Source organism: Dipodomys spectabilis, unplaced genomic scaffold (genome assembly GCF_019054845.1).
Source record: "Dipodomys spectabilis isolate Male_0828 unplaced genomic scaffold, ASM1905484v1 ptg000210l, whole genome shotgun sequence".
Taxonomy (NCBI): domain Eukaryota; kingdom Metazoa; phylum Chordata; class Mammalia; order Rodentia; family Heteromyidae; genus Dipodomys; species Dipodomys spectabilis.
This window is the reverse complement of record NW_024870887.1, coordinates 8145486-8173360: the sequence shown is the minus strand read 5'-3', so window position 1 is coordinate 8173360 and position 27875 is coordinate 8145486. Positions and strand designations below refer to the sequence as shown.

Genomic DNA, 27875 nt, shown 5'->3' with positions numbered 1-27875 from the left:
GTAAAAATTTGAACTACTTAACTTGAGGGTAGAGATGGGAGGGGGAATAGTTGGAGAGAATGATGGAATGAGTGACTTTGATCCAAGTTGCATTGTACTCATAACCTGATATATGGATTTGTAACCCCTTTATACAACTACTTAATTAAAAAAAAGAAAGTAAGAAAACCATCCATTTTACTACCCTAGACATGAAGTGTTCCAACTTGGCTAACAAGAGTTTCCTGTAGTGAAAAGCATTTTGCATAACACAGTATGTATTCTTAAAATTAAAACTTGCCCTTAATATGAGTAAAACACCTTGATGTTCCTATCTACACCCCTTTTGAGACTTTTATCCCATTCTATAAAAACTATTTTAAAAGGTGAAACAGAAGGCTTGTATTAAAAAGTTCACCACACTGTTATCAGAACAAAAATAATAGAAATGACCCAACACCTGTCAGTAGAAGAAAGGATAAGAAAACACAATACATTAATAAGATGCGAAAGCAAGTGAGGACACATGAATTCAGCCATCAGCATGGGGATAAACAGTAGTTCTCAAATTGTAGTCCCTCAGTCAGAAGCATGGACATCATGCAGGCTCTCTGTATCAGCATCACCCCCAAAACTGAACACAAAACAAATGGGGTATAGCAAACCCAGTTCAGGGTACCCCCCTCCCAAGTGATTCTAATCCAGGCTCAGGCTTGAGAGCCACTATCACTGTCATAGATGAAGCAAGTCTCTGAATAATACAATCAAAGGAGGCAATAAAAGACCTCTCATCCAAGAAAAGCCTAGGGCTAGATGCATTCACAGCCAAATTCTATAAGGCTTGCAAAGGAGAACTCACTCCAATAGTCCTCCAACTCTTCAGTGAAATTGAAAGTGAAAGATCACTACCAAACTCATTCTATGGGCCAGCATAACTTTCATCCCAAAACCAGAGAAGGGCCCAGCAAAGAAAGAGAACTATAGGCCCATTTCTTTGATGAACATCGATGTAAAACTTCTCAATAAAATTCTGGCCAAACAACTTCAATAACTAATCAAAAATTCATATACTGTGACCCAACAGGATTCATTCCAGGCATGCAAAGTCAATTAATGTATTTCAACATATCCATAGGAACAAGGACAAGAATCACATAATAATCTCAACAGATGTAGAAAAAAAATTTGACAAGATCCAACACCTCTTTATGATGAAAGCTCTAAAGAAATTAAGAACATTCTTCAATATAATAAATGCTGTATATAACTAACCCACAGCCAGCATCATACTTAATAGTGAAAAGTTAAAACTGTTTCCTCTAAAATCAGGAACAAGACAAGGATGTCCACTCTCTCCACTCCTCTTCAATACAATATTGGAATTCCTAGCCTAAGCAATACGGCAAGAGACAAACATAAAGGAGACCCAAATAGAGAAAGAAGAAGTAAAACTCTTCCTCTTTGCAGATGACATGATCCTGTTACTCCCTAGTTACTCCAGCTGATCCAAAACTTTGGCAATGTAGCAGTGTATGAAATTAACCCACAAAAATCAATAGCATTTCTGTATGTCAACAATGAGAAGAGCGTGGCTGAAATCAGAAAAGCAACGCCTTTTGAAATAGCCTCAAAAAAAAAAAAAAAAAAAAAAAACCTAGGAATTAACCAAAGAGGTAAAGGACCTCTATGAAGAAAATTTTTAAAAAGGAAATTAAAGGAGAACTAAGGAAGTGGAAAAACCTCCCAGGCTCCCCAATTAGGAAGATTAACATTGTAAAAATGAAAATACTGCCCAAAGCTATCTACAAATTTAATGCAATACCCGTCAATATCCCAACAACATTCTGTAATGAAATAAAAGAAGCAATCCAAATATTCAAATGGAATAATAGAAGACCCTCAATAGCCAAAACAATCCTTAGCAGGAAAAACAGTGCTGGAGGAATATCAATACCAAACTTCAAACTCTATTATAAAGCTGTAGTTACAAAAACAGATTGGTACTGGCACATGAACAGGCCTGAGGACCAATGAAATAGAATTGAAGACCCAGACATGATCCCACATACCTATGGCCACCTAATCTTTGATAAGGGAGCCAAAAGTATCAGACAGATGTAAGATAGCCTCCTCAACAATGGTACTAGCAGAACTGTCTATACAGGTGTAGAAAACTGAAAGACCCTTATATATCACCCTGCACCAGAATCAACTCCAAATGGATCAAAGCCCTCAAGGTAAGAGCAGAGACCCTGGAAATATTACAGGAAGGGATAGGGGAAACACCAGGGTTCCTTGACACAGGTCAAAACTTCCTAAATAGAGATCCAGAAACACAACAAATCAAAGAAAGGCTGGATAAATGGCACTGCACTGAACTGCAGAGCTTCTGCATGGGAAAGGACATAGCTAGCAGGATAAATAGAAAGTCCACACATTGGGAGATCTTCACTAGCCATACAACAGACAAGGGCCTCATATCTAAAATATGCCTAGAGCTCAAAAAATTAAACCTCCCAATAACAAATCCTCAAAGAAACAGCCACCCCATTAATAATTAGGCTAAAGAATTAAAAAGAATCTTCTCTGGAGGGGAAATAAGAATAGCCAATAGACACATGAAGAAATATTCAACATCTGTGGCTATAAAAGAAATGCAAATCAAAACCACAGTGAGGTTCCATCTCACTCCAGTTAGAATGACCATTATCAAGAAAACAAATAATAGATGCTGGTGGGGAAGTGGCCAGAAGGGAATGGTATTACACTGTTGGTGGGAATGTAAATTGGTTCAAACACTTTGGAAAGCAATATGGAGGTTCCTCAAAAGACTAAATATAGGAGCTCCCCTATGATCCAGCAATCCTACTCCTGGGCATTTACCCAAATGATCACAAACAAGGCCACATTAAAGCTACCAGCACAACTATGTTCATTGCAGCATTATTTACCATAGCTAAGATATGAAACCAATCCAGATACCCCCTCAGTAAAAGAATGGGAAAGAAAATGTGATACACACACACACACACACACACACACACACACACACACACACACACACACACACAATGGAATTCTATGCTTCCATCAGAAAGAATGACATTGCTTCATTTTTAAGGAAATGAAAAGATTTGGAAAAAATCATATGAACTGAAGTAAGACAGGCCCAAAGAAACTTAGGTCCCATAGTTTCCCTAATTTGTTACAATTAGCATACGTCTAGAATAGTCCTAGCAGAGGATCAGAATAGCTCAATAGCTATGTACATATGACCATATAAAATTGAAATGAACTCCAAGATATGAAAACAAGAGACTTGTTTTTTGTTTGTTTTTTGTTTTTAATGTACTGTGTGAAGTTATTCCTTTTTTTCCTTTGGCTTTTGTTTTGTTTTTTGTTTTTTCTTTGGTTTATCCCTTGTCACTGTTTTTGATATTGGTACCCTGTATCTTGTATACATGGTCATCTGATTTGGGGAAGGGAAGGGGAATAACAAAATGGTGAGACAATGGACAAAGGGTGAACCAATGCAACAGCGATACTCACAAAACACTAGGCTGGAAATGAACTTTACAACTTGGGGAGGAGCCAGGAGAGGGAAGGGAAAGTAGAAGAAAATGAGAGAGGGAGTAATAATGCTCAACAAGAAATGTACTCATTACCTTACTTATATAATTGTAACCCCTCTGTATATCACCCTTACAATAAAACAAAATAAAAAATTTTGAAAATACAAGCAGTGCCTGGGAAGGTGGCTCAGTGGTAGAGTGCTTGCCTTGCATGCATGAGGACCTGGGTTCGATTCCTCAGCACCACATAAGCAGAAAAAAGCTGGAAGTGGTGCTGTGGCTCAAGTTGGTAGAGTGCTAGCCTTGAGCTGAAGAGCTGCTGAGGGACAGCGCCCAGGCCCAGAGTTCAGGCCCCACAACCACCAAAATAAATAAATAAATAAACAAACAAACAAACACAAGCGATAGAATCTTTCATTAGGAGTCAAAACCTGGCTAACTAAAATACTGTAGCTCATTGCACTGAAATACCAAAAAATATATAGCAATGCTATAAATAAAAGCAGGAAATGAATGACATGAATAACTCAGGGGAGAGTGAGAAGGTGAAGATAATGGGATGGGAGAAGACCACATAGCAAGTTTCAAGGAAAAGGACAAGTTATTTATATTCTCAGTTAGGTATAAGAATTTGGGGGGGGGGGTTATTATTATCTTTAAACTGTGTTATATGTTCTGCATCTATTGATGGATATGTTCAAAGAAGAAAAATTAAAATGCAAAAGGCTGAAATAGAAACAAAGTGGAAGAAGAGCATTAAAAAAGAAGAAACAAAATATGTTCCATGTGAACTCAGTTCTAACAAAGGCCTAAGAAACATAATTAAGTACATAGCAGGGGTTCAAAATTTGTACACTCAAATGTTTATAGAGCTTGAAATGCTTCTCCATTATACTCTACACTTTCTATTTTTCACACTACATAGAATAGAAATCCAAAAATTGGTTTTTAATATAAAATATTACAGTGCCTAGCTCACCAACACACTTCTCTTTAAGCTTATTTGTCTATTGAAGACTTAAGGTTCAAATCCTAGGGCTTAGAGTATTGCTCTTGTCTGTGCTGGCATTATTCTAGCATAAAATTTTGAAAATCAAAATAAAATCTTGAGAAAAATAAAACATAGTATTGGGAAACAAGTTTCTAATTCTGGCCATGAAATATATTTTCTTCTCTAGTTTTTCAAACATATTTTCATAGAACTCTGTTCAGTTTTGTTTCACTGGCACTAAGCCAGTTTGCCATGATTTTTATTTCAAAATAAGATATATATACATATACATAAATAGATATATATTAGTGCTCAGTATAAAGCAAAACTGCACAACCAAACCTTTACAAATCACCCAGAGACCATCCTAAAACACTCAGTTGTTTCTAATTTATTTTCTCCATTAGGAACATGTTGCTAAAAAGTCACAAGAGAATAAAGCATTGCTCATATGAATCAGTTCCTATCCATCCCTCTGCAACAAGGGGAAGTAAAGGTCGGCTGCAGCATCCAAAGAAAGCCAAGTCCACACAATGAGCAAAGGAGGAGGCTCAAGGCTACATTGCCAAGAAGTGACATATTCCAGTGGACTCAAACCACCCTCTTCAAATTTTGGCATCCTGTGGTACAAAAATAAAACCGAGCAACATTGAAAAGCAAAGTTTGCCACCTGCTGCCCAGTGGTATAATCGTAAATGTTCAAGTAGTGTCTATATATTTTTTTATTCAAGCCGATTTCCCAGTTGGTTGGTATGAATGTTTGTATATCAGGTATATGTCCATTAGCCCTCATGACCGTTTTTCTGTTAAGAGAAGGTAGGAATCCCAACGTGCTGTTTACCAGCTGCCATTGCAAACCCTACATTTAATCCACTCCAGTCAGTGTGCCTCTAAAGGGAAAAAAACAACTTCAAACCATTCTATGTGTTATGTATATAATAAAGCAAGCAAACTACAGTTGCGTGTGTGTTATGGTATCCAGACAAGAGAGGAATTCCTTTGAAAATGTGCCATCGTTGTACCATGAAATGGAATACTAAATCCATTTTCCAATCTGTATGGACTTCAGGATCCAAACATCCATAGCTTAGCTGCATTAAGGTAATCTGTAGTTTATATACATTCATATTACAAAAACTTTAAGTAGCATCCAGTTAAGCAAAAGGAAGAAAAAATCGATGATTTCATCATTAACTGTTAGCTGTAAACATCTAAACTTTCCAATTTCTTAATTATATTAATACTAACAAAAACTTTTTTCATAGGTTCCCAATATCTCCAATATTCATTCTCATTTTCATTTACTCTGAGACAATCTGAGAACTAAATAAATGTTAGCCGAAAAAGAAAAAGAAAGAAATAAAGAGAGAGAAAGAGAAAGAGAGAAAGGATGGGAGGAAGGAAGGAAGGAAGGAAAGGAAGGAAGAGAAGGAAGGAAGGAAGGAAGGAAAGAAGGAAGGAAGGAAGGGAAGGAAGGAAGGAAGGAAAGGAAGGAAGGAAGGGAAGGAAGGAAGGGAAGGAAGGAAGGAAGGGAAGGAAGGAAGGAAGGGAAGGAAGGAAGGAAGGAAGGGAAGGAAGGAAGGAAGGAAGGAAGGAAGGAAGGAAGGAAGGAAGGAAGGAAGGAAGGAAGGAAGGAAGGAAGGAAGGAAGGGAAGGAAGGAAGGAAGAAAAAGAAAGAAAGAAATAAGGAAAGTAGCCAGGCACCAGTGGCTCACACCTGTAATCCTAGCTATTCAGGAGGCTGAGATCTGGGAGCATGGCTCAGAGCCAGCCCAGAGAAGAAAGTTCTCATAAGACTCTTTATCTCCAATAAACTACTCAAAAAGAGCCAGAAGTGGCGCTGTAGCTCAAGTGGTAAAGCACTAGCCTTGAGCAAAAGATGCTCAGAGACAGCACCCAGGCCCTGAGTTCAAGCCCCAGAACTGCCAAAAAGGGGAAGAGGGGGAGCAGAATGGAAGGCAGGGGAGAAAAGGAAAGGGGAAGCAAAAGAAGGCACCAGTGGCTCATGCTTGTAATCCTAATTTCTCAAGAAGCTGAGCTTTGAAGATCAAGGTTCAAAGTCAGCCCGGGCAGAAAGGTCTATAAGACTCTTATCTCCAATTAACCAGCAAAAAGCCTGAAGTAGGACTGTGTTAAGACGAACAAAATTTTTTCAGAGCATCTCAATGTATATTGAGATTGGTAGATTGCCAATCTTGAGCGGAAACCGTTCAGGTTTCTGAGCGCAGGCCCCAGTATACACACACACACACACACACACACACACTCACACACACACACACACACACAGAGCTACCACCTCTCAAATATTATGGTGTCTTCTAACCCTATCAATTTGTGCATCCATGCTGCCAACCCCTTAAAAACAAGTCAGAACACTGTTAAGGGAGAAAGTAAAATGCTGAAATAAGGACCTGAGAGAAACATGCCCTGAAAGGTAACCCCAAGCCTGAAGAGGACAGAAGATGACAGAGGAGTTCCCGGGAGATGTTGGGAGGAAGCAAAGCAGCAACTCCGCAAGATCCACAAGAGAGATTTATAGAAAGCAGTCTCCTCACGGCACACAGACAACTCCTGAGGCCCTTTGAAATACAACTTTAAAGGCTTCCTCCCGCTCAACTTGTCCTTATGCAAAATAGCTAGTTGAAATATTTTAGTTGTCTGGGAACTTCTATAAAGCAGACAATAAAAAGTCATTCATTTTTAAGACAGATGGCACCACAATGTTGCCCTGTTTTCCAGTGCGCATGTGTTCTTAGACACGAGACGCAGCGTCTTCATGCAAAAGGAAGGTAAATCTCCCAGCTGCAGTCAGTTAGCTTGGGAAAATTGTTGTTCCTGGAAAATACTGCACATACTTAAAAAAAATTTTTTTAAGTCCTTCCTTCTCCCTAGCTCAGTGGTTAGTTTCAGTCTTTAAGTCTTTCTCCAAAAACTACAAAAACTGTAAATCTAGGAACTACTCTTGCACCGTGCTTTGATCTCTTGCCTTCTCTCACCTGATTGCCCATCCTAAGAATATCTAGAAGCAATTGGAGTCTGTGAGGCTGAAAACTTAGTTAGATCTTCCCCCGTGCTATGCCTACAGCTCAGAACGGTGCCTGGCGCACACAGGCTGTGATACAGTATGGGGCTCATTTCAGTAATTCATTCCAGGCCCATCAAAACCAGAGTTAGACTTTGACTGAATGGGCCAAATATATGACTTCACATCAATCAAAGGAACAACAGTCATATATTTTGTCTTTAAAGACAGAGCTATTGCAAATGCAGGTATGGTATTCAGTAGACACTGTGTGGAAAATAAAGTATGCAACTGTGGGCAGGGATGAGATGGGGAAACTGGGAGAAAGCGAAGGAAGAGGTGACATTGTCCAAAAAGGAAATGTACTGAAGATCTGACTTACGAAATGGTAACGCCTCTGTATAACACCTTCATAGTAACAATAGAATTGTATTTTTTCAAGTGGAGTTATTTACCCAAAAAACTCACTTTAGAAATAACCGAAAAGAAAAAAGAAGGAAAAGTGTATTCAAGGTATGACATTTACTGAAACTAAAGAGTATTTACATTAGATGCATTCAACAACAAAAGATGTGAAAGTGAAGGTCTCAAATCATTTGTCAAAGACTTCCCAAAGGAAGTAATTTTAAGGAACATCCTAAATGTTTTTATGAATATAAATGTTATTTTATTAAAATGCTGTGTGACTGTTTCAATGAACATCCTAAAATTAATTTGAACATAAAGATGATACACAAGTCAACATTATAGGAATGAATACTCCACAAAGCAAATCACACATACATTAAAAAAAAATAAAACTTTCCTAGAAATGTTAGCCAAGCCGGGTGCTGGTGGCTCACGCCTATAATCCTAGCTACTCAGGAGGCTGAGATCTGAGGATTACGGTTCAAAGCCAGCCTGGGCAGGAAACTCCATTGGACTCTTATCTCCAATAAATCACTAGAAAACCAGAAGTGGCACTGTGGCTCAAGAGGTAGAGCGCTCCCTTGAGCTGAAGAGTGCAGCAACAGTGCCCCAGCCCAGAGTTCAAGCCCCACGACCAACCAAAAAAAAAAAAAAAGAAATGTTAGCCATTAAACAGCTAAATTAAACAAATTTGAAACAGAAACTGCTTTTCTATGAGAATATTTAATATGATACAGTAAATAATGTGATTTATATTCCAGAATTTATTGTTGCTTTCATTTCAGGTAATGATAACTAATGAGAAAAACAATCCAACTAGAGAAATTTGGAGAGTAAACAACATGTGGGTGGTAATATGTATGTGTATATGGGTAAATATGCTTGGCTCACTGCTATTTCACCAGAAAACATTAGGAAAGATAGAGGTTTCTGTCAACCAAGGGAGAGGAAATATACCTGAGTGGAACATTTTTAGATTAGTATAAAACACAAGAGAGGACGCACAGAAATCAGGAGGGGGGGGGCAAAAATAAAGTAACTATGAAGCAGTTACAGCAAAAGCTATACAGTCATCAAAGATCAAAAAATGTTGAAAATCAGTCTGATGAATGTCTGAGACAGAAGGGGAAAAAAAAAGAGACAATAAATTCCTGCCAAGTATGTTTTGATTAACACAGAAGGAAAAAGAATGTGGTTTTGATTTGGGTTTTTTTTTTTTATTTGAATCCAGGGATAGAAGAGAAGAAGGAAAATAAGGCATTCAAGAGAACCCCCACTTTACCATTCCATTGGACTTATCTAGAGAGTGAGAGATGAATGTCTAAAAGACTTCACATAACTCCTTAACCTGGTACCAAAGGAATTGTTTCCTTTACTGGTAATATGAATCCTTTCTGTCCTAAAGGAAATTAGATTTCCTCTCCTGTCTAGAAGTTCCTGTGAGAGGCAGCTCCTTCCAAAAGCCCTTTCTCAAATCTGCCCACCAGCCACCTGGGGCCTTCCTCCCTCCCTGGCACAGAACCCTGCCTGACCTGGCTTCACCCAGGAGAGGTGTGCTTTTCCTTTAGTGGCTCTTCAAGTTGTCATTCTGTGGCTCTCAGGCCCCTCCTCCGAAGTTTCTCTACCTGATTGTCAAGGATCTCCATAATCTGGACCTCCCCACCTAACCTCATTTCTTGCTTTTCCTCAATTCCTCCTAAAGAGGTTAATCACCTAGCAGGCCTCCAGCAACAGGACCATTCTGCTTGAGGCTGACAATTCTTCCCTTACTCTGATGCTCTGGTCCCCAAACAAGACTTTCTAGTCATTGCTTTCCACTGGAATTTATAGTTTATAAATTTATCATTGATAATCAATTAGGCAGTTAAGTAATTGTTTTAGTCATAATTGTTTTAGACTTGCTACTGGGAGTTTCTTATCTAGTATGTGATTAGCACTCATTATTATTTCTGGATGGAATGAATGGAGGAATCCACTCTTGTCCACTGGAACTTCAGGTTGTGGAGGAAAGGTCTGAGACTCATCACAGTGAGCCAGAGATGAGGCAACAATTAGAAGTGTACCAAGAACTTTCTAGAATTGGGAAGTTATGGTGGCTCAAGCAGTGCCCAAAGATTTAGGTCTGCATACATCACTCACTCTCCGAGAAGACAGAAAAAGTCTGAAACAAATGGTGCACTCAATGAGTGATAGATACAAGTCATGGCCTCATAGACCAGTAGGGAGTTTCAAAAGTATAATTTAAGCAAAGCATACCTATTACCCTGGCTACTCAGGAGGCTGAGATCCTAAGGATTACAGTTCGAACAGTTGGGGAAGAAAAATCTTTGAGACTCCACCTTCCAAAATAATGAGCAAAAGGCAGGACTTGAAATGGAGCCCAGCAAGCAAGCTGGGCAAGCATCAGGCCCTGAGTTCAAACATAGTATGGTCAAAAAATAAAATAACATACAATTTGAGAAGTTTCTTCCCATGTTGGGTACAAAAAGGCCAATCAATAAGTACTAATAATGTTCTATCTACAGATAAGTCCCTTTCTTGAAAAATATCTTCAAAGTTTTGATAAGAAGGATCTTCAGTATGAAAAGCGTTTTTACAAATAAAAACAATTGTAAGAATATATAATAAAAAATAGAATGAAGCCAGGCACCAGGGGCTTACGCCTGTAATCCTAGCTACTCAAGAGCCGAAGATCTGAGGATCACAATTCAAAGCCAGCCTGGGGAGAAAAGTCCATGAGACTCATCTCCAATTAACTATCAGAAAACCAGAAGTGGAGCTGTGGCTCAAAGTGGTAGAGCACTCACCTTGAGTGAAAAAGCTCAGGGACAGTACCCAGGCCTGAGTTCAAGCCCCATGACCAACAAGAAAAAACAAAGAATGATTTACAAAAGGAGAAAGCAATCATGCTTCCTTGTTTAAAACATTAAAAATCACAAATAATAAAAAAACCAGACTAATAAATCTACATTCACCTAAAAAGCAGTGATTTTTATTGATTAAAACTGACATAAAGAAGCATACTGATAAATTAATCAGGCAGATTACAACATATTTCGGCCTCATGGAAGATATTCCTAAAATGCACACTAAATTTCCCAAATATTTACATGCACGGGTCATGTTTCAAAACAGCAGGGCAACTAAGTTGTGAAATGTTTGCCTTGTTACAAGGAAATTAGTTTCTTAGGATGTGTGTGTGTGTGTGTGTGTTTGTGATTTCTCCTTCAAAATAGCTTAGTTAATCCAGGAGATAAATAGAAGCGATTGGAATAAAAGATGAATAGAGAGAAAAGAGGTTCAAAAAGTGGAGTGGTGGGGGAGAGGGTGTTTTGCCCAGGGAGTGAGAAATAGGAATAGAAGAACACTTCCTTTAGAATTTCTTTTCTTAAAGTGTCTCCTAATCGCCTCGAAATGTCTATGTCATCTTCCTGTTTCAGTTAAGAACATCCTTCCTAGAAATGTAATTAGGAAGGATTAGCTGCTGCATAAGGAGGCTCCGAAGAAATTAAGAAAGAATGATATCTCACTTTAGACTCTGTCCATCAAGTCTGCAATACAAGCTCTTGGCAAGACACCAACATCAGGCGAAGAAAGAAAAGGCAGAGCTGGGAAAGCAGTAAAACTAATGCCTTGTCAAAGCACACCCTGAAATGAGAAATCTTCTTCTCAAAAATAAATCCTTGTATCTGTGGCAGAAGCTGGGGGGTGGGGGGAAGGTGCCTTTTGACACTAGTAACTTATTCACAAGGTTGCCTTGTTCCTAGATGAAACGAAAGATATTTTTTGTTTGTTTGTTTTGTTTTGTTTTTTTGTCAGTCGTGGGCCTGAACTCTGGGCCTGGGCACTGTCCCTCAGCTCTTCAGCTCAAGGCTAGTGCTCTACCACTTGAGCCACAGCACCACTCCAGGCTTTTTCTGCTTATGTGGTGCTGAGGAATTGAACCCAGGGCCTCATGCATGCAAGGCAAGCACTCTACCCCTGAGCCACTTTCCCGGCCTGAAACGAAAGATATTTTAAGGGAATCTTAAAGCAACTACATTTTTTTAAACGCCATTCCACTTTTTATTTGTATTTTCGGCTTCACAAATACTCTTCAAGCCAAGCGTGGTGGCTCATGTCTATAATCCTAACTACTCAGGAGGCTGAGATCTGAGGATTGCAGTTTGAAGGCAGCCAGGGGCAGGAAAGTCTGTGAGACTCTTATCTCCAATAAACTACTCAGAAGAGAAACAAACAAACAACAAACAGAAGTAGCTCAAATGGTAGAGGTGCTAGCCTTGAGTATAGGACAGTGCCAAGACCCTGAGTTCAAGTCCCAGGACCAGGGGGAAAAAATACTCTTCAAGCTGGGTACTGATGATGTAATCTTAGCTACTCAGGAGGCCGAGAGCTAAGGATGGAGTCTGGGAGGCAGCCTAGGCAGATCAATCCAGACTACACTTATCTCCAGTTAACAAAACAAGAAAAAAAACAAGAAGTAGAACTGTGGCTCAAGTGGTAGCAGAGTACTAGCCATGAACAAAAAAGTTAAAGGAGAGAGCCCTGGCCCTGAGTTCAAACCCCAGTATCAGCATACACACAAAATAATAATCTCAAAACTTGGATGGATTGTTTTTGGTGTGTGCGTAAGTGTGCATGTATGCTTATCATTATATACTGATAGTAAAAAAAAAAATGTGGAGAGCATAGAGTAAGAGGTCAAGAAGCCTGGTTCAAGATAGAGCTGTAACTACTCTTCTGGGTAACTTGAACAGAGCAGTGAGCTTTTGAAGATATAAAACTTTATGGTGTACATCAGAAGAAAATTCCAGAAAGGTGGGGAAAAAAAAACTGGCCCTAACTCTTGTTCTATTTTCTACTCTGCCGCAATAATAACTTTCTAAGGGACAAGTACCCAGGATTAATTCTATTCAGAGGTACTAACAGAAATAACACCTTTCTTCCATATCTTAGGAAGTGTTAACTCCACTAAGCCACATGACTCTAGAATTATATGAACACAGTTTTTTTTTTAATCATCAAAGTTTGCATGAGCGACCCTGTTTGCTTTTCATGAACCCTTGAGCCAAGAGTGTCAAGGTTCAAATCAATATTGAATTTAATACTTACAAGAACAAGGAAGTTTCAAGCTCATAAACTGGATTTATAGTGTCAAGTGTCAACAGTTTTCCCAAGAGACCAGCTGACGGGGGGCTCTGCTGTCATCCTGTGCTTGTAAATCTACCTCATGTCTTCAGAGGCAACATAGGAGGCACAAGGAACAAGATGACTTTGCACTGCAATTAAGAATGGAAGAGCCAGAAAACTGCGGTCTGATCCATCAAAAATCCACAGATAGTCAAGAACTGAGTCCTTCCATTACGTAGAAGTCTCAACAGAATGGGAAAGGATGCCTGAACGACCCCCTGCCCTCGAAAGGCCACTTCTACCTCATTTCCTCATGACTCTATGGACTGGATTTCTCTCGTCACCTTGGAGACACTGAGGAGTGAAAAAACACTGGGCACCATGACAAAGCCTTGCAGGGAGGGGGGAACTGAGGTGTCAAGAATGTTCTCTGGAAACTGAGATCCATGGAATTAGTGGGCATTAAATAGAGAGGAAGGTGTGGATGGCAGACAGAATAATATTTGGTCAAAGACAATGTGAGCAGGGAGCTGAGCGAGTCAAAGAGCTGCCTGAGACTACAGCAATGACCAGTGAAAGGAGCACAAGGCAAAACCGAGGAGTTGAATCCTGTAAGTGTGGAGAACTTTGATCTCCACCCACAGATCATGGAGAAGCCATAAAAGGCATTATGCAAGGTAAGACTTGCCTTTTTAAAAGATCCCTCTAGTTATGGACACCGATTTAGATTTCTTTTGTTTCTTCTTTAACTTTTTATTTCATCTTTTATTGAACAGAATATATTTGAAGGGCTGTCAAGGTGGCTTAGTGGTAGAGCCCTTGCCCAGCATGCATGAAGAAGCCCTGGATTCAATTCCTCAGTACCACATAAACAGAAAAAAACAGAAGTGGCGCTGTGGCTATTTTCTTAGCCAGGTACTGGTGGCTCATGCTGATAATCCTAGCTGATCAGGATGTTACATCTGAGGATCAAAGTTTGAATCCAGCCCAGGCAGACTCTTATCTGCAATTAACTACCAAAAAGCTAGAAGTAAAGCTGTGGTTCAAGTGGTAGAGTACCACATTGTACATTGAGATGTTTCTACATATGCATTCAATATACACTGATCAAATTTACCCCATCTATTATTTCTTGTGCTCCTTACTCCTCTTGTATTTTCCTCTTTAAGATATTTTGGCAGCACTAGTGTTTGAGCTCAGAGCATCATGCTTGATGGGCAGGCCCTCTACTACTTGAGCCAGGCTCCTTTTTCTTCAGCTTGTTTTCAGTTTTGTTTTTTAAGTTAGTGTTCCACACTTTTGCCAGGGCTGTCTTCAGACCATGATCCTCCCACCTCTGCCTCCCACCTCTGCCAAGCAGCTGGGATATAAGATTACCACCATACCTGGCCAGTTTCATTATTATTTTTTGGGGGGGTGGGTCCGGTCATGGGGCCTAAACTCTGGACCTGGCCGCTGTCCCTCAGCTCTTCAGCTCAAGGCTAGCGCTCTACCACTTCAGCCACAGCGCCACTTCCGGCTTTTTTCATTTTGCTTATATGGTGCTGAGGAATTGAACCCAGGGCCTCATGCATGCAAGGCAAGCACTCTACCACTGAGCCACCTTCCCAGCCCCTAGTTTCATTATTTTTAACAGATTTCATTTTGCTATTTCCATGCCTACATACAATGTGCTTTGATCAATTCATCTCCCTATTAACTTCTTTCCTTTTTCTTTCTCTTCTGGCTCAGTATGTATCTATAAACACATGGATATCTACAGGTCTGGATTCTATACATGGAAGAAAACATGCGATATTTGTATTTCTGAATCTGGCTGGTTTCACTTACCATGATGATCTCCACTTCCACCTACTTTTTTGAAAATGATACTTCGTTCTTCTTTATGTCTAAAAACTATCAGTTTGTGTATGTCTGTCTGTGTGTGTGTGTGTGTGTGCATGCGCGCGCACGCCACATTATCTACATAGACAGACACCAAGGCACATTATACTACTTAGCTATTGTGAACAGCTCTGCTGTGAAGATGTGTGTGCAAGTGTTTCTATTGCTCCCTGATTTGTATTCCTGTAGATTTCTGGCCAATTTGTATGGTAGTTCTACTTTTCGCTTTTGCTAAGTTTCCATACTGATTTCCATGGTGGCTACACTAATTTACATTCCCACTAGAGTCTCACTATGTAGCCTAAGTTAGCCTCAAACTCAGAATCCTCCTACCTCCGCCTCGCCAGTGCTTAATGTGCAAAGAACTACAGGGAGGCCGGAGACGGCTAGAGCCTCCCCACCCCCCATCCATGGTAAATTCGAGCCCCATCTAATTCCAGTGGGCCAAGAAACATTTTCCAGTCCATTATTTTAATCCCACCTGGTCTTTCTGGATCTTACTGTCACAAATACACACACAAATCTCATATCGAAAAATAGTGCTGAATAATGAGAAACTTTTTTTTTCCTGGTTTAGCAAATCTAGAGTTTCTCTACTGCATAAAGTTTAAGTAGACATCCTTCCCATCCAAGAGTTCTTGTCCTGAGACCACAAGACCTGCTGATCACATGGGACATCATTGAGAAATCAATGAGAGATAAAGTATATACTCAAGAATGTTGGGAAAATTTTACCACAAGGTTATTGAACTTTTACTCTTTATTTCCTACTTGCTGCACTTTTTGTGTAATATAGGTATAATTTTCCCCTATCTCACAAAGACTCACCATTTAGGTTCCAAGTAACTCTGAGGCAGAGAACTGCTATGCATTTTAGTTTTAAATTTTAGTGCGTACATTTCTCAAGCTATTGAATGGAGAAGGAAAGAAGAAAAGAGGAAGACTACTAGGACACAGCAGAACACAGGGAAAAAAAATAGTCCCACAAAGTTTCTAATGTCCTACTCTTAAAAACCTGTGGAAGTGTTAGGTTACATACACAGGGGAGCCAAACCTGAAGATTAATTAAGGTTACCCATCAGCTGGTCTTGAGATAATTATTAGGAAGATACAATTTAATCCTAACAGTCCTTAAAAATAGAAAAGGGGGGCAAAATATGACAATAGGAAAAAGAAAAGAATGAGAAGGACTTAGCCCAGCATTGCTTGTTTAGAATATGGAGGAAGGAACCACAAGACAAGGGATACAGGCAGCCTCTTAGAAGTTGATTCTTCCCATTGAGCCTCGGGAAAGAATGCAGTCCAGCTGACACCTTGATTTTAGTTCATGAAGAACCATTTTAGATTTCTTTACCTCAGAATTATGAGACGACAAATTTGTACTTTTTACAAATCTTTAAATATGTAATTTACTCCTTCCATGAGAAGAAACTAATACCAATGTACTGTTTTAGAAGAGGCAATATACATCTTATAGATAAACTTTAAAGATCACCTAAATTTGAATCCTGATTCCACATTCAACAGGTAAAGGAGCAATAGAGCTATGGTTTGCACGTGAATAGTCTGTGCCAGAACTCATGTTGAGGCTTAATGCTCCAAGTGTGGTAGACTTCTCATTGCTTTGACAACTACCTAAGAAAATCAAAGTAAGGGAAAAAAAGATCAGTTCAGGCTCCTGATTTCAGAGGTTTCTGTCCAAAGCTGTCTGAGTTCATTGCTTTGGGCAAGCAGAGCTGCTCACCTTGTAGCAGCCAAGAAGCAGAAAGAGAGGAGCACAGGATAAGATACAGCTTTCCAGGGTACGCCCACACCAATCCACTTCCTTCACTAAGCCCCACCCCCTACTTTCCACTACCTCCTAATAATTTACCCATCCGACCTGCTCAGTGGCTTGTGCTTGTAATCTCTGCTCCTTAGGAGGTGAGATGGGAACACTGTGGTTCGGGGTCAATTCTGGCAGAATCCTATCTCAAAGAACAAAACAAGTGGAGGCATAATTCCAGCGATTTGGAAGAATGCAAGAGAAAAGTCAGCCTGAACAAAAAGCTTTTGAGATTCCAATTCAACCCACTGGGTTGAACTCTCCTTCTGAGAGGAGGAAGAGATGGATGGGAGGAAGGGGCAGGGTGAAGTGCCTTTGCTGGTAATGAATGTTCTGTTCTCAAACCCGAGTGTCTCTTGCTAGAGTATGACGTTACTTTGGAATGATCATTAGGCTATGTGCACTTCTGTTTTGTTTTGTTTTTTCTCGTGGTTTTCCTTTTATAATTTCCACCTAACTTCAAATGTTTTTTTTAAAGCTTGAAATAAATGTATATATAATGATTTTTTAAAATTACTCATTGGTTCAAAACTTGAGTCCTTATCCCATCCCAAAGGGATGGTAAAATCAGCTCTGAAATCCCTGGCTTCAATATTCCAATACTTTGCCTGTTTTCTATAATCATAAAACAGAGACTGAAAATGCCCCCTACCTCATAGACTTGCCAGGCAGCTCATACACAGGAGGAGTGCCAAGTTGTCTGTAGAATGCTCAGGGCTTAGGCAAGGCCAGTGGTATTATTGCAAGAAGAAAGGACATTTCTGAGATGTGAGTGTCCATGAACAGTCTACAGGCAAGACCTCAGCTTCTAGTGCTACATTTTTTTTCTTCTAGGCAAAACTCAAAAAATAAAAATGCTATATAAGTATTAAAGAAGAAATGCAGGGAAGGGTTGCAGGCTGAGATGAGGGGTCCTAGTAAGTCAGTAATCCCTCCCAGAGTCTGAGAGATCATTCAGGGAAAGTGTCAGTTCTAGGATTGACCAATTCCTTGGTTGCCTTAACATATTCATTCAAGGTCCCAATATCAGCTATTCACAATGATTAAGAAAAACAACAACAACTTAAAACCTATTCCTAAAGTCTCAACTATTGGTGTGGCTTTAGCATGCGCCTACTATCTTTTATGAGAAAATACGATGTTTCTATTTGGTTGTTATTATTCATCAGGAGGGCAGAACATATAAGGGAATATTCCAAGTCTTCCATCCTTGTAGGCAGTATAGCATACAATCTTTTTTTGGAAGTTTCACTAGAATAGTGACAGGAAGATTAAAAGTAGGCAAAGGGGCTAGGAAGGTGGCTCAGTGGTAGAGCGCTTGCCTTGCATGCATGAGGCCCTGGGTTTGATTCCTCAGAACCACATAAGCAGAAAAAGCAGGAAGAGGCGCTGTGGCTCAAGTGGTAAAGTGCTAGCCTTGAGCTGAATTGCTGAGGGACAGCGCCCAGGCCCAGAGTTCAGGCCCCACAACCACCCCTCCCCCCAAAAAAAGTAGGCAAAGTCCAGCACAGTGCTCAGGCCCTCCTCCTTCATGGTATGGACATCACTAAATACTCTTCCATGATAAATGCCAAGAACACTCATTTCTCAAGAACTTTAAAAGTAGAACCCTTCGTCTCTGTGTGGAATTTGTAAAGGGCCTTCTATATTTAGAAACTATCTGGCACACTACAAACTCACTTGATAAATATAGAACTCATAAGAGTTGCTCTTGTTTTTTGAAAAGAAGGTTCTCATCTGCTTCTTTTACCTTTACCATATGCTTGGGAAGAAGAAGAGAGATAGATAGGTAGATAGATAGTGATAAATAGAGAGAGAGAGAGAAGAGAGAAAAAGAGGGAGGAAGGGATGGAGGGGGGAAGGAGAGAGAGAGAGAGAGAGAGAGAGAGAGGAGAAGAGAGGAAGGAAGACAGAATCCATAACAGTAGGTAAATTTACTCCAATGGTTTGAAAAAGAAAAGGTTGTTTTTTCCAGAGACACTAAGCAGTCTCCTTTGTCATGACACCAGAAGATGATGAAAATGGACATCACCAGGAAAGCAAGAAAGACTGGATCCGTGTGAACTCTCTAGATACAGTTGACATCCGCATCCTGAGTAAAACCAGACTTCCTGCTGAAGCACGATGAGAGCAGATTGGGCACATTGTCTCCTCCAGAAGCACTTCCTCCTCACGCTGTACAGATAACAGCTCCCCATTCTGCAAAGCAGTGGTCACTGTACCAGTATACCCCAACAACCAACAGACGTGAGCACCTAAAGAACGTCCTTATGGCTTTCACTTTACAATTTCACAGTCAGTGCCTACAGCATCCATCAAAATTAGCAAGGATAAAATAGGGCATTTGACACGAATCTACAAAGCTTCTCTTAGAGCTACTGAGAACTGGAAACAACTTTTTAGGAGAGACTCCAATGCACATGTGAATAATGAGAGAGACAGAAAGAATAGGCTCTAGAAAGGTGAACAGATATGAACTTTGCTCCTTTGAACTGTTCAGGCAGTAAGGCAGAAACAATCATATTACCCTTAGATGCACCTGCAATCTTAAAGTAACGCATGTGGAGTGACACTGGCAACTAGACTTGGATAACTTCTAAAGGATTCAAGTGTGATGATAACTTGAACTGTTCATATGAACTTTCTAAGGACTCTGATATTTTAAAGTGGAGGAACCATTTAAGGAATCCCAAAACAGACTGCATACATTTATATGCTGGCAGTTGAAACATCATTTGGTTTTTTCCTTCAGGTACTGGAAAACAGCCATGAAATAAACTTCAACAAAAACCATTAATGAAATTACCAACTACAGTAGGTACTTCTCCCTAAAATAAACTGGACAGTGTTTCCAAACCAGGAAACTAGCCTTGTCCTACTGATATCCATTTGTTTTTGTGTCTAGCAGAGACCAGGGAATGATCAGTTACTCTACCGCAAAGCTTTATCACCAAGTATCACGTACCTTCAAAGACCCTGGGCCCATGGTTTTTCTAAAGCAACCTTCAAGAATCAGCAGGATGGGGCTGGGAAGGTGGCTCAGTGGTAGAGCACTTGCCTTGCATGCTCGAGGCCCTGGGTTCGATTCAGCACCACATAAGCAGAAAAAGCCAGAAGTGGCACTGTGGCTCAAGTGGTAGAGCGTTAACCTTGAGCTGAAGAGCTGAGGGACAGCACCCAGGCCCAGAGTTCAGGCCCCACGACAGGACCCAAAAAAAAAGAATCAGCAGGATAAAAAGATATCCACATCCTCCCTTTCTCCCATAGTCCCAGACTTGACTTTCTTCAATTAGGTATCAAGATTTTTCCTGGCAGCACCTCCTGAGTTAACCTCCTTCCTCTGCATTGCCGTGATGACCTGTTATAGAGCCATCCTGTAATTACCATCATTGCCAATACCCTGGCTGGATCAATCTTCTAAGTAAACCAGGTACCATTCCTGTAATCCTAGCTATGCAGGAGGCTGTGATCTAAGGATCACAATTCGAAATGAGCCTGAGCAGGGAAGTTTATGAGACTCTTATCTCCAATTAACCACATAAAAGCCAGAAATCTTGCTGTGGCTCAAGTGGTAGCTTGCTATCCTTGAGCAAAAAAGCTCAGGGTCAGTGTCAGGCCCTGAGTTCAAGCACTAGGCCTCACACACACACACACACACATACACACACACACGCATGCAGAGAGAATAAGTAAAACTGCAGAATTCTCCTACTAAGAAACTTTCTTTAGTTCTTTGTTCAAACAATAAAACTAATTTTGTAAGAAGCACCCCTCTATCTGTTCTCCAGTGTCCAGAATTATTACAGCACAACTGATGCTGTTACCTCTATTCCTCAACCCATACTAAAGTCCTAACAAAATCATATACCTATATGTGGTCATTGTTGAATAATTCCTCCCTATTTCTCCTTTCAAGCAGTGTGGCTTACTGCTACTTCCCGTGGCTGGGGACTCAACTTCGCGACTTAGCTGTGATGAGCAGTGGAGGCATGGCATTTTCAAGACTACCCACTACAAGGGCCCTGCTGCTGTCTCCTTGCTCTTCTAGTCTGGAATCACTGGCTGTGGGAGGAGCCAGTGCTCAAGTTGTAGGACACTCAGCTCTACACAGAGCTCCACAAGGCGAGGAAGTAGAGCTTCCTGTGTCGGAGCAGAAGCCTCCTCCCAGCCACCATCTTGGAAGTGACTTCCCCAGCCCTTGAATAACAGCTACCCTGCTGACTGCTTGACTGCTATCCCAGAAGAAACTCAAGCCAGGGCTTAAAGCTAAGTGTCTCTTGAATTCTTGACACATGGAGACAATCAATAAATGCTTACTGTTTTAGGCTGCTAAGTTGTGGGATGATTTGTTATACAGCAGAAGGTAACTCACACACTAGGCTACACATTCCTAAAATGCTCCATGGTTTCCCACATTTGTAATAATTAGTATATGCCTAGGATAATCCTAGCAGATCACAATAGCTCAATAGCTATGTACATGTGACCATATAAAATGATGCTAAAGCAGAAATGAACTCCAAAAGATGGAAAAAAGAGGGTGTGTGTGTGTGTGTGTGTGTGTGTGTGTGTGTGCGTGCACGCTATTCAATTTTTTTTTTTTTTTTGGGAGTCTGGTAGTGGGCCTGAACTCTGGGCCTGGGCGCTGTCCCTCAGCTCTTCAGCTCAAGGCTAGCGCTCTACCACTTGAGCCACAGCGCCACTTCTGGCTTTTTTCTTATGTGGTGCTGAGGAATCGAACCCAGGGCCTCATGCATGCAAGGCAAGCGCTCTACCACTGAGCCACCTTCCCAGCCCATTCTTTTTTCTTTCATTTCCTGTGGTCACTGTTTTTTTTTAATCTCAGTACTCTTTGTCTTGTAATAAGTTTATCTGATTTGCGGAAAGAAGGGGAGTCACAGAAATGGTGGGACAAAGGGTGAACCAGTGCAACATTGATACGCACTGGACACTATGTTGGAAATGAACTCTACAACTTGGGGGGGAAGAGAGATGGAGAGGCAAATGGGAGAAATGAGGGAAGGTAACACTGTTCAAAAAGAAACAGGCACCGGGCCCTGGTGGCTCATGCCTGTATTCCTAGCTACTCAGGAGGCAGAGATCTGAGGATCACGGTTCAAAGCCAGCCCAGGCAGGAAAGTCCATGAGACTCTTATCTCCAAAAAACTGGAAGTGGAGCTGTTGCTCAAGTGGTAGAGTGCTATCCTTGAGCTGAAGAGCTGAGGGACAGCGCCCAGGCCCAGAGTTCAAGCCCAACTACTGACAAAAAAGAAAAAGAAAAAAGAAAGAAAAAAACGTACTCATTACTTGACTTATGTAACTGTAACCCCTCTGTACATCACCTTTACAATAAAAAAAAGAACTTTCCTGGAGCCATATATGGTGGAGAACATCTATAATTCCAACATGTGAGAGACTGAGGCAGGAAGATCTCAAGTCTGAAGCCAGCCTAGGCTATAGAGCAAGACATTAGTGACAGACAAGGAAGATGAAAAAGGAGGAAGAAGAGAGGAATAACTTTGTTGGACCTAGGTCACACACTCTCTAAACTCAACTCAACCAAAGGTAAACTGAATTCAAATCATAGCTACTGACCTAAATTGTGTCTTTTTTTTTCTGTCAGTCATGGGGCTTGAACTCTGGGCCTGGGCGCTGTCCCTGAGCTCTTCAGCTCAAGGTGAGCACTCTACCCCTTCAGCCACAGCGCCAGTTTTCTGGTGGAGATAAGAGTCTTACGGACTTTCCTGCCTGGGCTAGCTTTGAATTGCAATCCTCAGATCTCAGCCTCCTGAGTAGCTAGGACTACAGGTGTGAACCACTGGCCCCCAGCTAACTGTGTCCACGTTTAACAATACTGTTTTATCAAACTAAGCCATCCCTCCAACATGCCAGGCACATCCCTGTCTCGAGGCCTCTGCCCACAGACATTTGTGTGGTTCCTGCACTCCAATCCTCAAACTTCGACTGAACTGCCACCTTCCCACCAGGGCCTTTCCTGACAGCCTATTCCAAACCGCACATCCCCCACCCGGCCCACCTTGCTTCTCTCCTCGTTAGTCCTCTTTTCCACAGCACGTCTCACAACCCCAAAATGCAGAGGAGGGCATCATCCATCCATCCATCCTCTGGCCCTCTCCAGTGGGAAGCAGGCCTCCAACCTTGCTCACCTGACCGCAGTCCCTTCACACAGGAGGTGCTCAGTGAAGACGGGCCAAGTCAGCGATGAAGACTGAAGCAGTCTGTATTGTAACACCGAACATCTGGCACGTCAGGCAACCTCGTGTTTATAGTAGAACAACTTCAGTAGGCTAGATTCACCTCCCCTTCACAGGTGAAGCACAAAGCAAGACTTTGAAACATCTCCAACAGGCAAGATTCTTAAAAAACAACAACAACGAAAGAAAGCGAAGAGAGCCTATCATACTTGATAAGGTGATTAAACACGGATGAGATTACGTCACAGTTGACTAACAGGCCAACTGTGCCTTTCCTTTTTACTCCACTTGTAGACCAGCCATCAGCTCAGAATCCCTGTATAGGCCAGGACTCTATCTTCTATGTCCTAGTCTATCCTGTAGGGACCACTAAGTTCACAACTTAGTATCAGGATTCATGGCATCTTCGCCCCTAAGTGGCACACCCACTACCACAAAGCTACCATTAAAAGCATCTCAATTCAGCAGAGTAGGTCTCCAGAGCAAATTACCTAATAATCTTTATTTTCGAGTCAGGACTGAAACTGTAGCCTCCTCTTTGACTCATAACATTCTTGTCCAAACTACAATGCTGCGACCCAAAGAAGGTGGGGGAGGGGAGGAGGCTGCTCCTCCATCTGACAAATAGTTCTTTCACAATCCATACATGCGCAATGCCAGAGCTTCAGATTCTAACCGTGGATAGTGATACAATGTTGCTTGCACATTACAGTTTATGTAAGAAATAAAGGTAGGAGAGAAATACTAAATGCAATGCTCTATAATCTAACTATTGATCACTGAAGCATAGTTCAGCACAAAATTGTTCTTTGTTTTCAGGATCAGAACAATGCTAAAAGGAAGATGCCTGGCTATAAGACAGCCAACGGTTTATATCACTGCAAGGACACACACAGCTACAGTCATGGTCTAGCACCAAAACAGTACCATTTTCCTTCAGAGCAGGGGTGAGCGAGCCACAGCTTATGAGCAATTACAACCCACAGCCTGATTTTGTAGGGTCCAGAAGTTAGGAAGGACTGTTATATTTTTAAATGGCCAAGAAAAAAAGTCATAAGGAAAAGGAAATTTCAGGATACCAAAACTCAAATTTCAACATCCATAAATAAAGGTTTTTTTTGCAACACAATAGTGTTGTTAGTGCACTGTCAAGAGTGCTTTTTATGCCACAAATGCAAACCTAAGTAGCTGCAACATAAACCACACGTCCCCCAAAGCTGGAAATATTTACTATCCAGTCCATTACAGGAAACTTGCACTAGCCCCTCCCTTCAGGGTATGGATGCTAGGATTGGCCACCTCTGTTTAACCCTGTAGTTCATCATTTGGCCATATGACCTTGAAAACATACTTAAACCACTCTGAATCTCAATTTTCTCATCAGTAAATGAGAGGTTGTGCCAGTTTAAGTTGTAAATTAATGATCTCTATGAAGCATTTAAAGAGTTGCTGGAATATAGCAAAATCTTACTAAGTTTTCATTAGAACTGCAAAATGTGTTTTCTAACTGAAATCTTGCAAAGTGGTTAGACTTAAACCTAGCTCCCCAAAGTATTTATCATGGTAGAATGGAAGGATTGTTGCTGATGAGAGAATAATGAATGATGAGATGAGAGAATAATGAAGAAAACCAGCAGAAAGAAAAGAAGATTGAGGACAAAATAAGAAGGGAAAAGAAAAGTTATTAGGACCCCACAGGAACTATAGGTGGCCTATTCCAATAGGAAATATAAATTAGGGTAATTCCATCTACAGTGACAGATTAAATAACCTCAGTGGGCTACGTGAGTACTAATCAACATGTGGAAATAGTCCCTATGAGGGGAAAAGCATTCTAAATTCCAAGCAAGTGATTTACCAGTGAATGGCTAGGTCAAGTTCTTTTTAAGTCGGGGACTTCCTGTATTTTACATTCCCAGGCAAATGACAATTATAGCTGCAGCCAATTCTCTATCACATTATCCATGTCAAGTGGGGTTTTTTAAAGAGGAGAAAATTTGTGTAAGAACCCTGTGCATCTGAAGGGCTGTGCTTCTCATATAACTCACAGAAGGTCAAGAATAATCTCTCTTATCCCTGACTTCTCATTGTGCACAGCATTTACCACCCAACACCCATGGAGGGTAGGGAGGAGGGGGGTGAGCTCCCATAAATAGAAAGCAAGCTCATGTACCGCAGAAATTACCTTCATGATTACAGGAAGGTTAAACGTGATTTTAAATCAATATGCACATGCCGGGTGCCAGTGGCTTATATCTGTAATCCTAGGTACTTGGGGGGGGGGGGGGGGGCTGAGAATGAGAATGGAAGAATTATGGTTACAGGCCAGACCAGGCTGAAAAGCTTTTGAGCGCTAGCCTTGAACTGAAGAGCTGAGGGACAGCGCCAGGGACAGGCCCAGAGTTCAGGCTTCATGGCTGGCAAAAAAAAAACCTCATTCTACAACACTAATATTACCCTGATTCCCAAACTAAGATAGGATATAATAAAAAAAGAAAAAGAAAAATCTCATGTTCATAAAGATCGGCAGAATTAATATTGAGAAAATAAATATATCACCAAAAACAACCTACAGATTCAATTTAATTTTCCCAAAAATCCTCAATAAAATACTTTTTTGTTGTTGTTGTTGTTGATGCTGCTGCTGTTGTTGGTTGTGGGGCTTGAACTCTGGGTCTGGGTGCTGTCCCTCAGCTCTTCAGCTGCAGGTAGAGTTAGCACTCTACCACTTGAGCCACAGCACCACTTCTGGTTTTCTGAGTGGTTTATTGGAGATAGGAGTCTCACGACCTTTCCTTCTCAGGCTGGCTTTGAACTGTGATGCTCAGATCTCAGCCTCCTGAGTAGCTAGGATTGTAGATGTGAGCCACTACATCCGGCTGCTCAATAAATATCCAAATTCAATAACATATTTAAAGGGATCCTGCACCATGATCAAGCAGGCTTCATTCCAGGGATGCAAGGCAACTGATATAATACAGCACAGAAATACAGTCAAGAACAAAAATCTAAAAAAAAAAAAAAAAAAGAACAAAAACCTACCTATCTCAAGAGATACAGAAAACACCTTTGACAAAATTCGGTGCCTCTTTATGATAAAAAGTCCCAAAGAAATTAGGAACTCACTAGCCAATCTGTTGAAAATAAAAAAAAATTTGGGGGGGGGGGGGGTCCGGTCGTGGGGCTTGAGCTCTGGGCCTGGGCGCTGTCCCTCAGCTCTTCAGCTCAAGGCTAGCACTCTACCACTTGAGCCACAGTGCCACTTCCGGCTTTTTTCTTTTTGCTTATGTGGTGCTGAGGAATGGAACCCAGGGCCTCAGGCATGCAAGGCAAGCGCTCTACCACTGAGCCACCTTCCCAGCCCTGTTGAAAACAAATTATACAACTTATGGGTGAGGATAGAAGGCATAAACTGGGAGAGAGTGAGGGAAGGGGAGACATTGTCCAAAAACAAATGTACTTGTTACCTGACTTACGTAACTGTAACTCCTCTGCACATCACCTTTTTAATAATAATTCTACAAATGGAAAAAATAAACTAGGAAAAGAAGGATCATATCTCAACAAAATTAAAGCCATAACAACAAACCTATACTGAATTATACTGAATGCAGAAAAACTGAAAGTCATTCCTCCTTAATCAGGTACGAGATAAAGATGTTCATTCACTGTATTCTTATTCAACGTGCTGCTTAAACTCTTAGCCAGTACAATAAAACAAAAGAAAGAAGTAAAAAGGAATACAAATAAAAAAGAAATCAAATCATTCCTATTTACAAGTGATATGAATTTATACTTAAAAGCCCCAAAACACCATGAGAACTACCTTAGATTTGATAAACACTTTTAGCTAATTAATAATTAGCTTTCCAAGCGGGGAGCCAGGAGCTCATACCTGTAATCCTAGCTACTCAGGAGACTGAGATCTGAGTATCGTGGTTCAAAGCCAGCCCAAGCAGCAAAAGTCTGTGAGACTCTTATCCCCAATAAACCACTCAGAAAACCAGAAGTGGCACTGTGGCTCAAGTGGCAGAGGACTAGCCTTGAACTGAAGAGCTGAGTGACAGCGTCCAAGCCCAGAGTTCAAGCCCTGCAACTGACAATAATAATAATAATGATGATGATGATGATGTTTGCAATAGCAAACACGCTGAGAATCAAGAAAACAATTCCATTCACAACAGCTTCAAAAAATATAGCAATACAATGCTCGATAGGAACTCATTACCTTACTCATGTAACTGTAACCTCTCTGTACACTATTTTTACAATAAAAAAACATTTAAAAATATAGCAATAATGAAGAAGACATTAAAAGATGAAATCATATTCCATATTCATGGATCAGTAGTAAGAATACTGTGAAAATAACTTTATACTGTCATAAGTATCTACAGCTTCATGCAATTCTCAAGAATATTCCAATGACATTCTTCACAGAAAAGAAAACACAGGAAATACTTAAAGAAGTTAAAGCAATCCTAAATAAAAACAGCAATGCTGGAGGTATCACAATACCTAAATTCAAATTATACTACAGAGACACAGTTCAAAAAAAATCATGATACTCATACAAGAACTAACTAAATCAATGGATTAGAACAGAAGACCAGTTTCTAAAAAACACATAGTTTCAGCCATCTGATTCTCAACAAAGGCAGCAGAAACTTTGTTAGAGAAAAAACAGCCTCTTCAACAAATGGTGCTGGGGAAATTGAATAGCTACACGTAGAAGACCAAAACTAAATCCCTATCTCTTAGCATGTATAAAAAAAATTCAAAATGGATCAAAGACTTTAATGTAAGAAATTCTTAAACTTCCATGGGAAAACAGGGAAAATACTTG

At 40.6% G+C, this 27875-nt stretch overlaps 1 protein-coding gene and 1 long non-coding RNA gene across 5 annotated transcripts in view; one reads left to right on the top strand and one right to left on the bottom strand.

Moving 5' to 3' along the window:
- Ltbp1 (latent transforming growth factor beta binding protein 1) overlaps window positions 1-27875 on the bottom strand; it is a 400428-nt gene that overhangs the window by 321230 nt on the left and 51323 nt on the right. The gene's annotated exons all lie outside the window — the stretch shown is intronic.
- On the top strand, window positions 13237-21147 carry LOC122122438. The gene is made up of 2 exons (XR_006150158.1): window positions 13237-13782; window positions 20734-21147. It is a non-coding gene; the product is annotated as an uncharacterized LOC122122438 (long non-coding RNA).